Source organism: Scyliorhinus torazame, chromosome 14, assembly GCF_047496885.1.
Source record: "Scyliorhinus torazame isolate Kashiwa2021f chromosome 14, sScyTor2.1, whole genome shotgun sequence".
NCBI lineage: Eukaryota > Metazoa > Chordata > Chondrichthyes > Carcharhiniformes > Scyliorhinidae > Scyliorhinus > Scyliorhinus torazame.
The window spans coordinates 120,272,901-120,288,432 of record NC_092720.1 but is presented as its reverse complement, the minus strand read 5'-3'; the positions used below and the strand labels follow the sequence as shown (position 1 = coordinate 120,288,432).

The 15,532-nt window shown below is 47.9% G+C and overlaps 1 protein-coding gene across 3 annotated transcripts in view; it reads left to right on the top strand.

The window, feature by feature from the left end:
- amer3 (APC membrane recruitment protein 3) overlaps window positions 1–15,532 on the top strand; it is a 240,958-nt gene that overhangs the window by 136,724 nt on the left and 88,702 nt on the right. The window lies entirely within an intron of this gene.

The following is a 15,532-nucleotide window of genomic DNA, read 5'->3' as shown; positions in this document are numbered from 1 at the left end:
GTTTTTGAGGAAGATTTGGAAAGGTGAGTGCTGTAAGGATTAGTCCAAATGTTCCATAAGGTAGGAGAGTACATATGTCCAAAAATAAACCGAACGCTTCAAGCTCAATGTGTGTGTGTGGAGTGAGACATTTGAGCATTTTTTTAAAAAAAATTCATTTACGGGATGTGAGTGTCGATGGTTAGGTTAGCATTTATTGCCCATCCCTAGCTGCCCTTCAGAAGGTGGTGGTGCGTTGTCTTGAACCGCTGCAGTCCCTCAGGAAGAGAAATTTCAAAGTCAATTTGCAGAATGCTGGAGAGTCATTAGAAAAGGACTGGGGCAATGGGAAGATGAGACTTTTGTGTAGGTAAGGACATGAGCTTCAGCATTTAGATGAGTTCAAATATAGGGAACCCTAACATTTTTATTATTTAGTTGCAGTAATGACCCAATGATGGAAAGGCTGCATTTACTGTGCATGGCTATTCTGTGGATTGTTTGTACAACTGTTGCCCTGAGAAGATTGTGGTGGACCTTCCAGCAATTGGGTGCCACTGAGTGGCTTGCTGAGCCAAATCAAAGTATATGAGTTAACCTCACAATGTGGACAGGAGTTACGTGCAAATCAGAAGTTCACCAGAGAATACCTCTTTTATTCATTTATGGGATGTAGGCGTTGCTAGTTCGGCCAACATTTGTTGCCCATTCCTAGATGCCCTTCAGAAGGTGGTGGTGAGTTGCCGTCTTGAACCGCTGCAGTCCCTGAGGTGCAGGTACACCCACAGTGCTGTTAGGAGGGAGTTCCAAGATTTTGACCCAACGACAGTGAAGAAACGGCGACATATTTCCAAGTCAGGGTGATGAGTGACTTGGAGGGGAATCTCCAGGTAGTGGGGTTCCAAGGTATCTGCTGCTCTTGTCCTTCCAGATGGTAGCGGCACGGTGGCACAGTGGGTAGCACTGCTGCTTTGCAGTGTCAGGGACCCAGGTTCAATTCCGGCCATGGGTCCAATGATGTAGGTGGATTGGCCATGCTAAATTGCCCCTTAGTGACCAGGGATGTGTAGGTTATGGGGTTACATTGAAAGGGTGGGGTGGATGGGGGAGTGGACATGGATAGATTGCTCTTTCGAAGAGTCGGTGTACACTCAATGGGTCAAATGACATTCTTCTGCACTGTAGTGATTCTATGATTCTATGGTAGTGGTTGTGGGTTTGGAAATTGCTGCCTAAGGAACCTTTGTGAATTCCTGCAGTGCATCTTGTAGATGGTAGACTCTTCCTGCAGTGCATCTTGTAGATGGTAGACTCTTCCTGCAGTGCATCTTGTAGATGGTACACACGGCTGCCATTGGTGGTCAGTGGTGGAGGGATTGTATGTTTGTGGAAGAGGTAGCAATCAAGCAGGCTGTTTTGTCCTGGATGGTGTTGAGCTTCTTGAGTGTTTTTGGAGCTGCACTCATCCAGGCAAGTGGATCCAGGCAAGTTTAATAGAAACTTACAAGATAATGAATGGCTTAGATAGGGTGGACGAAGGGAAGTTGTTTCCATTAGCAGGGGAGACTAGGACCCGGGGGCACAGCCTTAGAATAAAAGGGAGTCACTTTAGAACAGAGATGAGGAGAAATTTCTTCAGCCAAAGAGTGGTGGGTCTGTGGAACTCATTGCCACAGAGGGCGGTGGAGGCCGGGACGTTGAGTGTCTTTAAGACAGAAGTTGATAAATTCTTGATTTCTCGAGGAATTAAGGGCTACGGAGAGAGAGCGGGTAAATGGAGTTGAAATCAGCCATGGTTGAATGGTGGAGTGGACTCGATGGGCCGAATGGCCTTCCTCCGCTCCTATGTCTTATGGTCTTATGATCTTCTGGAGAGTATTCCATCGCACTCCTGACTTGTGTCTTGTAGATGGTGGACAGACTTGGGGAGGGAGGGTGGTTAGGAGGAGAGTTACTCGCCTTTGACCTGCTCTGGTAGCCCCAGTATTAATATGGCTAGTCCAGTTCAGTTTCTGGATGTTGACAGTGGGGGCAGTCAGCGATGGTAATGCCATTGAATGTCAAGGGTGATTGTCAGATTCTCTCTTATAGGAGATGGTCACTGCATGAATGTAATTTATGTGGCATGAATGTAATTTGCCACTTGTCAGCCCAAGCCCAGGTCTTGCTTCATTTGGACATGGACTGCATCATTATCTGGGATACATCATTATCTGAGAAGTTACGAATGGTGCTGAACATTGTGCAGTCATCTGCGAACAGCCCCACTTCTAACCTTATGATAAAAGGGAGGTCATTGATGAAGCAGCTAAAGATGGTTGGGACTAGGACACTACCCTGAGTAACTTCTGCACTGATGTCCTGGAGCTGAGATGATTGACCTCCAACCACCACAGCCATCTTCCTTGGTGCCTGGTATGACTCCAACCAGTGGAGAGCTTTCCCCCTGATTTCCATGGACACCAGTTTTGCTAGGGCTCCTTTTGATGGTACACTCGGCAAAATTCTGCCTTGATGTCAAGGGCAGTCACTCTCACCTCACCCCCTTCAGCCGGCTCGCGGATCGGCCCTCCCCCGACTGTGGCAGTGCTGGACTGAGTCCACAGCCGCCATGCCGAGTTCCCGACAGGTGTGACCACACGTGTCCCACGCCATCGGGAACTTGGTCAGTCGTGGGTGGAGCATCTGGGGGGCAGGCCTCAGGCAATGTCCTGAGGCCGCCAATATGTGGCACGGCATATTCCCTGAGTATGCCGCTTTGGAGGGAGTAGGGCATCGCGAAATCACCGCCGCCCCCGATTTGGTCAGAAACTTGGATTCTCCGGCCGGTTTCGGTGTCGGCGACTGAAGAACCCTGCCCCAGATATCTGAACTGTACCCTGCTCCCCCTCACTCCCCAAGCCAAACCTCAGCTTCCCTACCCAAGTGCTGAACTTACCTCATTATTTGGTTTCCCATATTTTCTTATGATTTTATGTGATGTGACTATCATCGCCAAGACCAGCATGTCCTGCCATGTGGTGTTGGTACACCCATAGGGCTGATGGGAGTTTTAGGATTTTGATCAAGTGAAAGTGAAAGAATGGCAATGTAGTCCAAGTCTTAATAAAATAAATTAATGAAAGGAGTAACAATTTGCGTTATTGCAATTGGCATTGAACAATGGATATTAGCATCAATTTTGTGGCTTTATGGAAACAGTAACATGATATTGATTATTAGTCTGATTGATTATTTGTTTTCAGTTACACAAACATATTGAATAACAAAGTGGCACAGCCTGCTTCGAAAGCTTCAGTACTCCTGTAACTTGCTGATTGCCATTTAATGAACTCAAATTAGTAAAATTGCCTCAAAGTGCCGGTATCACTTTACAAACATTCGTTTGGTTTGAATGACCAATCCTTCATGCTGAGTACAAACTAAATTCTCTCACCGAATCAGAAAAGGCTTGATAGGGTAGATGCTGAGAGAATATTTCCCCTGATCAGGGAATCTAAAACATGGGAACACAGTCTCAAGATAAGGGGCCGATCATTTACTACTGAGATGAGGAGAAATTATTTCATTCAAAGGGTTGTGAATCTTTTCATTCTATCCCAGAGGGTTGTGGTTGCTCCAAATATATTCAAGGCCGGGATGGACAGAAGCTTGGTCTCTCAGCGAGTAAAGGGATATGGGGAGTGGGCGGATAAATGGAGTTGAAGCCCAGGATCAGCCATAATCTTATTGAATGAGGGAGCAGGCTTGACGGGCCATCTACCCCTGCTGCCATTGTGCAGAAAAATTTATAGCACATATTCAATGGTTGGATACGAGTCACATCTCTAGACAAGAACTGGGCAGTCATTGCTTGCAAATATTTATTAACAGGTATATTTTGATTGACATGCATCTGCCAGAATGTAGGACTGATCACCTCTGGAAGGGGTTATACTGCCTTCACTAAAAGTGGGCCATGCTCTAAATTGTAAAGAACAGGTAAATAATGAATAATTGCCCTCAAAGCTCTGTTGGGGCCAGTTAAAGTATATGCATGCTGTCAATTTTGCTGTGATGAATCTCATTGGGCGAATTTCTCCAACCTTCAGTGTGAAATACTTCATGAAATGTTCTGTGAAGAGCCACTGAGCCATTAGGGGAGTTTTAACTCGAAGAGTCTTTGTCTGGTTTCTCGTGAGTGGTAGAGTGAAGTACACTAAAGTTGAATAGCTGTACTTTTCTTTGCAACAGTTTGAAATGAGTGTAGAAAAAAAATGATAACCGTTTGCTATCTGAAAATTGGACCTGAATAAAAACTGTTCTCAGGTGACCTCAGGTCAGGGATGTTGTTAGCGTGTACTGGAGAACCACACAGGCATCTTCTATTTAATGCAGTCTTGTCCAACTCAGTGTGGCCCGCCAAACTTGTTGGACATTCAACTGACTTGTGTTTGAAAAATACTGTGAAGCTACTGTCATGGACGAGACATGGAAGATAAGAAAATATATACTGTGTGGTATTATCAGGTATTGCAGTACCCGAGAGGCTAAAGACCATTGGTTAAACCTAGGAGTTTACCATTGGCTGTTTTGTATGTAGCTCCGCCCTGACAGGCGGGGTATAAGAACCGGTGTCGTCCCAGCAGCCCTCATTCTCTACCGAAGCTGCTGGGGAACAGTTCTAGTCTATTAAAGCCTTCAGTTATGTTACTACCTCGTTTTAATAGTAATTGATCGTGCATCATACTCATCAGCTGGACTATTTTCCAAAGTATTATTTATTTCCATCTTACCTCGAATTTGCTGTGCAACTGATTAATAGAGGAGTGGAACAGTTCCAAATTTAAGAGTAGGGGAAAATACACCACCATCTACAAAGCGGGAAATCAAGATTTAAAAAAACCTTTTGCTTTACAGACAGGTAGTGAGCGGGGAAATCAGGGCAATTTAAAATTGGTATAGTGCTTGTATACCCTATTGGCAGCTTTACGTGGAATTTAAAGCACTGAAACAGGCCATTTGGCTCATCCCATCGCCATTTGTGTTTATGTTTCACACAAGGCTCCTCTTACCCTTCTTGATCACATTATCAGAGTAACCGTCAGTTTTTTTTCCTCCTCATGTGTTTATCAAATTCCTTTAATGTGTCTATGCTAGAATTACAGATTCCAGTATACATTGGATGGAATTTTCCCATTAGCAGTCTGGGCGGGAAAGACGGCAATACCGATGGCTTTCTCCACCATATCATTTGGCTTATAGCCAAAAAGAAAATGAAGGCACAGGTTCCATGATGTCATGCTGGCAGGGCAGGTTCTGATTAAACCCATCCCTCCAACAACTTAGGCTTTAAAAGATTGGGGTGCCCTTTTTGAAAATAGACCTCCCCAACCAACACACTGCTGAACGTGCCCACCCAAACATCACCCTTCAAATACCAACCCCTCCGAACACCCCTCTCCCCCACAACTGTAGGGACAATTGATAAATCCTGCTGGCGCAAATCACGTTTTGAGCCTCCTGCAAGATTTTGTGCTCCAACCAACGATCCTGTCCTCCCAAAATTGTCTCTGTGTTGGTTTTCTACAATCAGCCAGTTCCACTTCTCCATCTTTTCCATGTAGATCTGTAAAAGCTTCACTTCAGATAATTGTCCAGTTCTCTTTTGAAAACCGCATTTGAGTCTGTCTACACCACACTCTCAGGCAGTACATTCCAGATCCAAACCACTTGATGCATAAACAAATTTTTCCTCATGTCATCTCTGGTTCTTTTGTTTGTCGCCTTGGGGGTCATTGGCCTGCTGCCAATGGGAACAGTTTCCATTTATTCAATCCAGACCCTTCATGATTTTGGACTCTGCCTAGAAATCTCCTCTCAGCCTACTCTTCAAGGAGAATAGCCTCAGCTTTCTCAACCTATCTGTAGAACTGAAGTCTCTTATCCTTAGAACCATTCTTATAAATATTTCTGCATCCTTTCTAAAACCTTCACATCCTTCCTGTTGAGGTGGAACCAATGTTTTATGAAGGTTCGTAGCTCAGTTGCTTTTACCCTGTGCCCTGTTTATAAAACGCTGGATTGAATATAATTTATTAACTCCTTTACCAACCCGCCCTACTACCTTCAGTGATTTATGCACATATACATCCAGTTCCCTCTGCTCCTGCATTTCCTTCAGAATTGTCCCTTTCACGAGCGACATGGCGGCGCATTGCTGCCTTGTGGCGCCAAGGACGCAGGTTCGATTCCTGCCCGGGTCACTGGCTGTGTGGAGTTTGCACATTCTCCCCATCTCTGGTTGGGTCTTACCCCCACAACCCAAAGATGTGTAGGGTAGGTGGATTGGCCATGCTAAATTGCCCCTTAATTGGAAATTAAAGAAAAGAATGTACCTTTCATTTTATGTCACCTCTCCTTGGTCTTCTGACCAGAATGTATCACTTCACACTTCCCTACATGAAATTTCATCTGCCAATTCCATCAGCCTGTCTATATCTTCCTGAAGTCTATCGCTATCTTCCTCACAGTTCGCAATACTTACAGATCTTGCATAATCTGCAAAGAATAAAATTGTGCCCTGTACTCCCAGGCCTAGGTTATTAATAAAAATCAGAAAGGGGCGGCAAGGTTCCGCAGTGGTTAGCACTGCTGCCTCACGGCACTGAGGCCCCGGGGTCAATCCTGGCCCCGGATCACTGTCCTTGTGGAGTTTGCACATTCTCCCAGTGTTTGCATGGATCTCACTCCCACAAGCCAAAAGATGCCAGGGTAGGTGGATTGGCCACTCTAAATTGCCCCTTAATTGGAAAAAACTATTGGGTACGCTAAATTTATTAAAAAATAAATAAATTTTTAAAACTTTATACAAATCAGAAAAGCAGTGTTCCCACTATAGACCATCCTCCAACAAGTAAAACTTAATGTAATTCACGTTTTTAATAGGCTTGAATTACATAATTAAACAGTTGCAGAACTAAATTTTAACTATGTTAATGTTTAATGATTCAAAATGTCATGTAGTTTGAAATAAAATGCCCACCGGCACTAACATGTTTCACTTAAAAAGCATAGTTGCACTGATGTTGGGGACTCAAGTGATGAATACACAGGAAAACAACATAATAGTCAATTTAGAAATAATATGACCAACATATTTAATCTTTCTGCACATTAGAGCACCTGCACTACACCTCTGCCTCAGGTATCGGTTAGTGGAGGGGCCTTTGGGGCAGGAGGCTTAGGATTCAACTCTGGGCACAAGCACATTTTTTTATTCTTCCATGGCTTGAAAATGCTATTTTCTTTGTGTGATCGCTCTAACTGATAAAATCATAGAATTTACAGTGCAGAGGAGGCCATTCGGCCCATCGAGTCACCATCCGTTCACAACAGCAGGATTCTCCCGAGCCCTCTGCAGTGAATGGACGATCTAGTTAACTGCCAAATTCCCGGTCCTCGCTATCAGAGGCAGCAAGGCGGATTCACAATGGAGAATCCCGGCCAAAGTCTTCAGTTATAAGAACTGGGTTTAAAAAATAAATAAACGTGGAAGCAAACAAATAATAAAAATCAAGTGAAAAAGCAATGTGCGTTGCACAATATTTTCACTCACAAACATGCAAGGTAGCATACACAGCTAAATCAAACCAAGAGACCTAAAGGATTATGAAAACTGCTGAGTTTGGTACCCCATATCGTGTTGCAGTAGAATACATCAATAGGAAATATTACCTACTATAAACCTTTCTTCAGATTTCAACAAAACATGTCTATTAGGGAGTAACCCACCTCTCTTTGCCTTACGTTCACTCGATATTTCAGGCTGTCTCAGCTGAATTTTCACTTTGGCACTGGGTAGCAGAAGCAGGACTGTTTCTGGGCTCCAAACCCGTCCCCAGGGGGTAACTGTCACTCGTTAGAATTTTGCCTGGGGTGCCTCCTTTCATTGGCATGGAGAAGGTTCATTGATCGATTAAGGGTGATAGGCTTTCAAAGCTGGTGGACCAAGCAGAGATTTTCTAGCCTCAGAGGAGCACCAATAGAGGGTAAGTAACTGAGAGGGTGCTTCAACATGAAGGTGCCCTCTTACCAATTTAAAAAAAAACTACTTAATGAAGAAATAGAGATAGCAGCCAGACCACCTGTGTGAAGGGGGTAGGGATTGGCATGTGGGTGGGGTGGAATAAGTCTGCAGAAGGCCTTTGCTTGCACCTTAAACCAGGCAGTCAAGGAGGGCCAAATGGGCCTAGACAGCTGGCACACCAGCCTATTATGGGGTGCACCCCCCGCCCCCTAGTCAGTTGCTTTTCCCCTGTTGTGTCGGGTTGACTGAAAAAATCCTTAACTTCCCTTTAACAGGGATTTAATGAGCCTAATTTTTCTGTCTCCCATGTTGAGGCTGTCAGCACTTCCTGCCCTGAACCTGCATCTGGCCAAAAGGGGTTGGCAGGCCAGCTGGTTCTGGCATTTTCAGGCCTCATCTGCCAGCATTCCAGACCTCAAGCGCAGAGATGTAATATTGAGGCTAGAAAAGGCTCTGGTCCGACCCCATTTGGAATCTTGTGAGCTTGTTTTGAGCACCGTATCTAAGGAAGGATGGACTGGCCTTGGAGAGGGTCCAAAGGAGGTTCACACAAATGATCCCCAGAATGAAGGACTTGACATATGAGGAGTGGGTGAGGATTCTGGGTCTGTACTCGTTGGAGTTTAGAAAGATCAGGAGGGATCTCATTGAAATTTATAGAATACTGAGAGACCTAGGGCGGGATTCTCCGACCCACCGGCGGGTTGGAGAATCCCCGGGGAGCGGCGTGAATCCCGCCCCGCCGCTCCGACGGCGGCTGCCGTATTCTCTGGTGCCGGTTTTCGACGGGGGGGGGGGATCACGCCGCGCCGATCGGGTGCCATTGGCAGCGGCTCCCACGGCAATTCTCCGGGCCCCGATGGGCTGAGCAGCCGTCGGTTCCTGGCCACTCCCGCCGGCGTGAAATGGACATGGTCCATCACGGCGGGACCTGGCTTGTAGGCCGGCCACTGAAGTCCTCTGGGGAGCGCGGGTGGATCCGGCCCCGGCGCAGGCCCGTAAGGTGGCCTGGCCTGCGATCGGGGCCCACCAATCTGTGGGCGGGCCTGTACCGTGGGGGCACTCCTTCCTTCCGCACCGGCCTCTGTTGGGCTCCGCCATGGCCGGCGCGGAGAAGAACCCCCCTGCCCATGCGCAGAAACATGCCGGCCGGTCTGCAGGTGCGCGGAACCATGCCGACGGTTCTGCACATGCGCCAACTTACTTCCCTCCGGCACCGGCCTAGCCCCCGGAAGTGCAGAGGATTCCGTAACTACCGGTTGGCCCGCCGCCGGAGTGGTTCGCGCCGTTCTTGGCGCCGGTGTTGGGCCATCCTGCCAATTGCGGGAGAATCCCGTCCCTGGAATGAGTGAACGTGGAGAGGATGTTTCCACTAGTCGGAGAAACTAAAACCTGAGGGCACAGCCTCAAACTGAAGGGACGATCCCTTAAAACAGAGATGAGGAGGTACTTCTTCAGCCAGAGGATGCTCAGTCTGTGAAACTCATTGCTGCAGAAGGCAGTGGAGGCCAAACCACTGGGTTCTTTATGACAGAGATAGGTAGGTTCTTGTAAATAAGGGGATCAGGGGTTATGGGAAGAAGGCAGTAGATGGGCATGGGAAACATATCAGTCATGACTGAATGGCAGAGCAGACTCGATGGGCCGAATGACCTAATTCTGGTCTCATGGTGAGGGTTTGAGACAAACAACCAGCTATGTCTTCCACCCCGGGACCCTCCATGTCCCCCATCGCGTCTCCACCCCACCCCCCCCCACATCAGATATGCACATGCACCCCCAGCCATAGCGGGGTCACTGGTCACAGGACCCCAGACCCTGTGCCCTAGACACCCGCATGAAATGCTACTAGGACCGGGTATTGGTCCCGTCCTCATTGCACACGCCCACCCTCTGGTTGCAGAATGTCCTGGGTACCGGGGCCCAGCCCCTGGATGTTTGGATGTTGGCCGCTGCGTCCTAGGTGTTGCCTCCCGCAGTGTTCAGGCACAGTAGTGTCCAGGCAACACGGTCTGATTGGGGTGTTAGGCAATAACTCCCACATGCTACATGGCGCGCCTACCCGCGGGGATCCACGTGGGATGTGTGAAGTGCTCACTTAACTACGATTGCCAATTCCCAAGTAGCAATGGCCTTCAGTCGCAAGGCCAGAGGCCTCTGCGGTCAGTGGGTTATAGGTAGTTGGTGGGGCAGGCGGGCTGGGACTGGGGTTACCCATGGAACAGGACCACATGGTCCAGTGGTTGGCATCGTCAACCCATGGGCACTGAGACCCCTCCCCAAGCCTAGCTAGGCCATGGCCGGCCATCTCCCCTGCTCCGCAAACCCCCTCCCTAGAGTGCGGCTCACTCCGACTGAGGCTGACCACACGGTGGCTCCCCTCTGCACTTCCGAGGACTGGCAGCAACCCCAGTGCCCCCGGGAGTTTTGCCTGTGAGTGAAGATGGGTAGTCGTCCCCTCGTGTCCCCACTGCAACCGTTTCGCCAAATTCATGTTTTTAAAAAGGGGCACTAATCGGTGCCAGCATGACCACTTGTTGGGCAGTTATATCACGAGAGGCTGTTAGATCAGGTGTCGCTCCCATTAATTGTATGGAAATTGGCCTTAAATGGCCACACTACGGTGGGATACTGATTTCGCCAAAGGGATCAAGCTGGTTAGATTGCAAATCAATCGGCGCCTGGAGCAGTTCTCATTTTTGGCCTCTCCTGCAATTCAGTGACCTCGTCGCGCGGTCTTCAGCGAGATACGGCCATTAAACCGCACCCTCTATGTTGGAGTTGTGGCTGGAGGATAGGAATGTCAATGAATTATGAAGCATTGTGGTCAGGATGTGGGATGGGGGGGTGGAGTGGGGAGAAACAAAAGGCGGCCTGAGGAGCTAACAGGAAGGGGAGGAGACAGGAGAGTAGGTCCCAGTGTAAAAACAGTGAAATAATAATAACAAATTAAGTCCTGAGCAGTCACCCAAATGCAAATCAGAATACATAAATCAGCAGAATACAGAGTCCCGGGGCGGGATTCTCCCATTCGGCGGCAGAATGTCCACGCCGTCAAAAGCGTCGTCGCGTTTCACGATAGCATGAACAGGCCGCCTGGAGTACTGATTCTGGCCCCTGCAGGGGGCCAGCACGGCGCTGGAGGGGTTCACGCCGCTCCAGCCGCCTATCCCGGTGCGAACTGTGCGTCGCGCCAACCCGGGCATGCACGGTGGCCTCCTTCAACGCGCCGGCCCCGACGCAACATGGCGCGGGAGTTCAGGGGCCGGCACGTTAGAAAATAGGCCCGGGGAGCGAGAGGCCAGCCCGCCTATCGGTGGGCCCCGATTGTGGGCCAGGCCCCATCGGAGGCCCCCCCCCCCCGGGGTTGGAGCACCCCCCCCCCCCACCCCCCCGCAGAGGCCACCCCCCGACCCTGCGCACAGAGTTCCCGCCGGCTGCGACTAGGTGTGGACGGCGCCGGCGGGACACTGCCTTTTTAGAGCGGCCGCTCTGCCCACCGGGCCAGAGAATCGGGGCCCGGCCGCGTAGAGCGGCCTTCAACCGGCGGCGCGCCAAATGCGCCGGCGCCAATGGCACCGATTCTCTGCTCTGCAGAGAATCGCGTGCCGGCATCGGGGCAGCGAGGCGCGGTTGCGGGGATTCTCCGGCCCGGTGCGGAGCTGGGAGAATCCCGCCCCCTGAGTCCACAAAACCTAAAAGCATAATTAATGTCACTGTGGACAAATAATTGTGAACATATTTTTGTTCCATGAAGACAGTGTGACAGTGATATTCTGCCAGCCTGTCTGAACCATAACTTCATCAGCTGGTTTACACAGTTGCTCAAAGGCTTTTGTGATTCAGTTGAACAGATCGCTTATAATGACCCTTGAGCAATCACATGATACACTGGTAATTAGCACACCCAAGCTACCAACCAAAGACGTATTAGCACACCCAAGCTGCCAACCAAAGTACAATTTGTCCTCACTAAATGCAAACGAAGATCCCAAGCACATTGATTTTACCTGTAGGGATCAACAAGTGCAACATCGTCAGTCTATGAATCTGAGCTGAACCCAAGTGGCATGGTCTGACCCAGTATAATCTCATGGAACTGTGTAAGAGAGAGTGACTGAGCATTGTTACACAGCAATTTAAAAAGCTGATCCAATTAAATTATTAAGCACAAAAATAAAACTCTGGAAACTTAAGGACAGCAAAATGCACAAGTGGGAACTTAAATATAGCTTAAATATACTGCCAGCTGTTTGATTATATCTGAAGATACTATTTATGTTCCCCAGTGAAATATTGGGAAGACTGAAACCTTTAGTTTTCAGTCCCTGCTCTAAACTCTTCCTAGCTACCGATACCATCCCGGCATATGTTTACAATCTTGGTGCCACGTTTACTGTGGAGATGAGCTTTGAGCCTCAGATTCGTGTCATCACTAAGACCACCTATTTCCACCTCTGGAACATCGCTCAACTTCATCTCGGTCTCAGCTCATCTAGTGCTAAAACTTGAGGTCATCCAAACTCCTGCTGCCTGTTTCTTAGTCACAGCAAGTCCCATTCCCCGGTCTCACCCCTTGTGCTTGCTGACCTGCATTGGCTCTGGTCAAGCAATATCCTGATTTTAAAATTCTCATCATTGTTTTCTAATCCTCCTTATGGCCTCACCTCTCCCTATCTCTGTAATCTTCTCCAACCCAGCGAGATATCTGCACTCCTATAATTCTGGCCTCTTGTGCATTCCCAAATCTAATCTCTCCATCATTGGTGTGAAGGTCTGTGCCTTCAGCTGTCCAGGGCCCAAGCCCTGGAATTCCTTCCCAACATCTCTCTGCCTCTATATCTCGCTTTTCTCCTTTAAGACCCTCCTTAAATACAACTTTTTTGACCATGGTTTTGTCCTTCTGATCTCATGAGGGCTGAGTGTCAAACTTTATTTTATACTGCTCCTTCAAAGGGAGCCACACGGTGGTACAGTGGTTAGCACTGCTACCTCACAGCGCCAGAGACTCTGGTTCGATTCCGATCTTGGGTGACTGTCTGTGTGGAGGTTGCACATTCTTCCCGTGTCTACGTGGATTTCCTCCGAGTGCTCCTGTTTCCTCCCACAGTCCAAAAATGTGCAGGTTATGTAGATTGGCTATGCTACATTGCCCTGAGTTGGGGTTAAGGGGCAGGGTGGGGGATTGGGCCTAGGTAGGGTGTTCTTTCAGAGGGTCGTGCCGACTCGACAGATCGAATGGCCTCCTTCTACACTATAGGGATTCTATGAACATAGTGCCCTGATATAGCTGTCTACATTAAAGATGCTATATAAATATAAGTTGTCGGTGTAATTTTTATTTGTATGTATAAAATATTCACTCTTTGAATTTGCTATCATGATGTACATGGTTCACTGGGATTAGCTGAGGTTGTGCTATTGACGTGAAAATATAATGAAATACACAGTGGCATTTGAAGGTCCATGACTGGCAAAGTATTATAGTATTATAAATGTTGTGAACTCTATTATTAAGAAAACTCAATAGTTTATAGAAGAACTTTTGCAGCTGCAAGGTTACGAAACATGAGCTTAGAGGCACCCAAGCCGTGAATTTGCACTAACTCAATTCAGTCTGGACAAATTGATGGATATTCTGAAAGTTTCAGACTTCGAAACACACAAGTCTACATACGATACTTAATTCAATTCGTATCATCTGTCCTATATGAATAAATGAGAACTATTGAAGCACTCAAATTGATTCAACATTTCCTCCTCAAAATGCTGACTGGTCAATCCATAATTTATATGACCGGCATGAATTATTCAATTAATGGGAGAGGAGAAAGGGGCAATTTGTGATGGGCACCAAGGTTTCGAGGGGATTTAAGCATTTTGTAAAAATGATTGCAGCACTTTACATATTTTATTTTGAAAACGTTTATCTTTAAACTGAAGTTTCTACAGGCCTGTGACGTGCTGCTGGAGTGGGATATTTGTAAGAGCGTGTCTCCGGGACGGAGGAAACAATTTGGCAGATTGACAGACTGCAAACTCCCAAAAGACACAGAAGGTGACACCGAAGGGCAGAGATCGAGGAGCAGGAGGGATTAACCGTGACAGGATTTATCAAACAGAAACACCAGATAGAGGCCAAAAAGGGAGGAGAAAAATATACAAAAAGCAGAAAGGTTAGAATAGGAGGGACAATAGACTATTAGAGAGAATGAGTTTAACAATGAGCAGCAAAATATATTTGCAAAATGAAAATAGAGAAAGCACAAATCAATAATTTTGAGCAGTTTGCTTGCAATGAGATAAATGAAAGGGCATTCTGTATCTACACTGATAATTTTTAATTTTTGAATTTAAGTTACCATTTCTTGATTAATAAGGGGATCGGGAGTTATGGGGAGAAGGCAGGAGAATGGGGCTGAGAAAAATAGCAGCCATGATTGAATGGCGGAGCAGACTCGATGGGCTGAGGAGCCTAATTCTGCTCCTATGTCTTATGATCTAATTCATGTTTTTTCCAATTAGGGGGCAATTTAGCGTGGCCAGTCCACCTATCCAGCACATCTTTGGTTGTGGGAGTGAAACACACGCAGACAGGGGGAGAATGTGCAAACTCCACACAGGCAGTGACCCAGGGCTGGGATGGAACCCAGGTCCTCGGCGCCATGAAGCAGCAGTGCTAACTACTGCGCCACCCTGCTGCCCAACATTGATAATGTTAACAATTAAAGATACTCCCTGGACGCGATTCCCTCAAAAGGGAACAAAGTCCCCTAGCGAACGTGTTTAGCCGTGTGTTTCTCAGTGCTCGCAGTGCCAAGAAGCACATGGCTAGTCAACATGGCCTGAATGGGGCATTTGTCGCCGAGGCTGTACATAGCCCCATTTTGTACAGTGGGGAGTTCCGGCATCCTGATCTCCGAAGCCCCCGAAACAAACTTGACCTCCCCCCCCCACCTCCAGCCCAACACACTATGGGAGGATATCCAGTCCCTTTACTCCCAAAGACCACACCGGGCAACACTTGTGCAAAAAATACCAGCTTGGCAGTGCCAATCTGGCACCCAAGCAGTGCCCATTCCAGCTGACAGTGCCACCCAGGCACCCTATCAGTGCCCATTCCAGCTGGCAGTGCCACCTGGGCACCTTGGCAGTGCCAGGCTGGCACCCAGGTGGCACTGCCATGGTGCCAGGCTGGCACTGCTAGGGTGCCCAGGTATCATCACCCTGTCCAAAGAGCATGCAGCTGGCAGCCTCCGATCATCTGAGAGACACCCATGAGTGCCATTCTGTCGGGTCCCCTTTTGTGGGGACCAGTGCTGCACGGCGCTCACCCGAGGCGAAGGGGTTGAATCTCAAGGCCCAAGGTACTTCAGGAATCTGCACATTAGAGTGAGGCTTACTGCCTCGCTTTAATATGCAGATTTGCCAAAAAGTGATGCTGCCATTGTTGGCGGGATTTACATCACAACGTCTCATGAGATC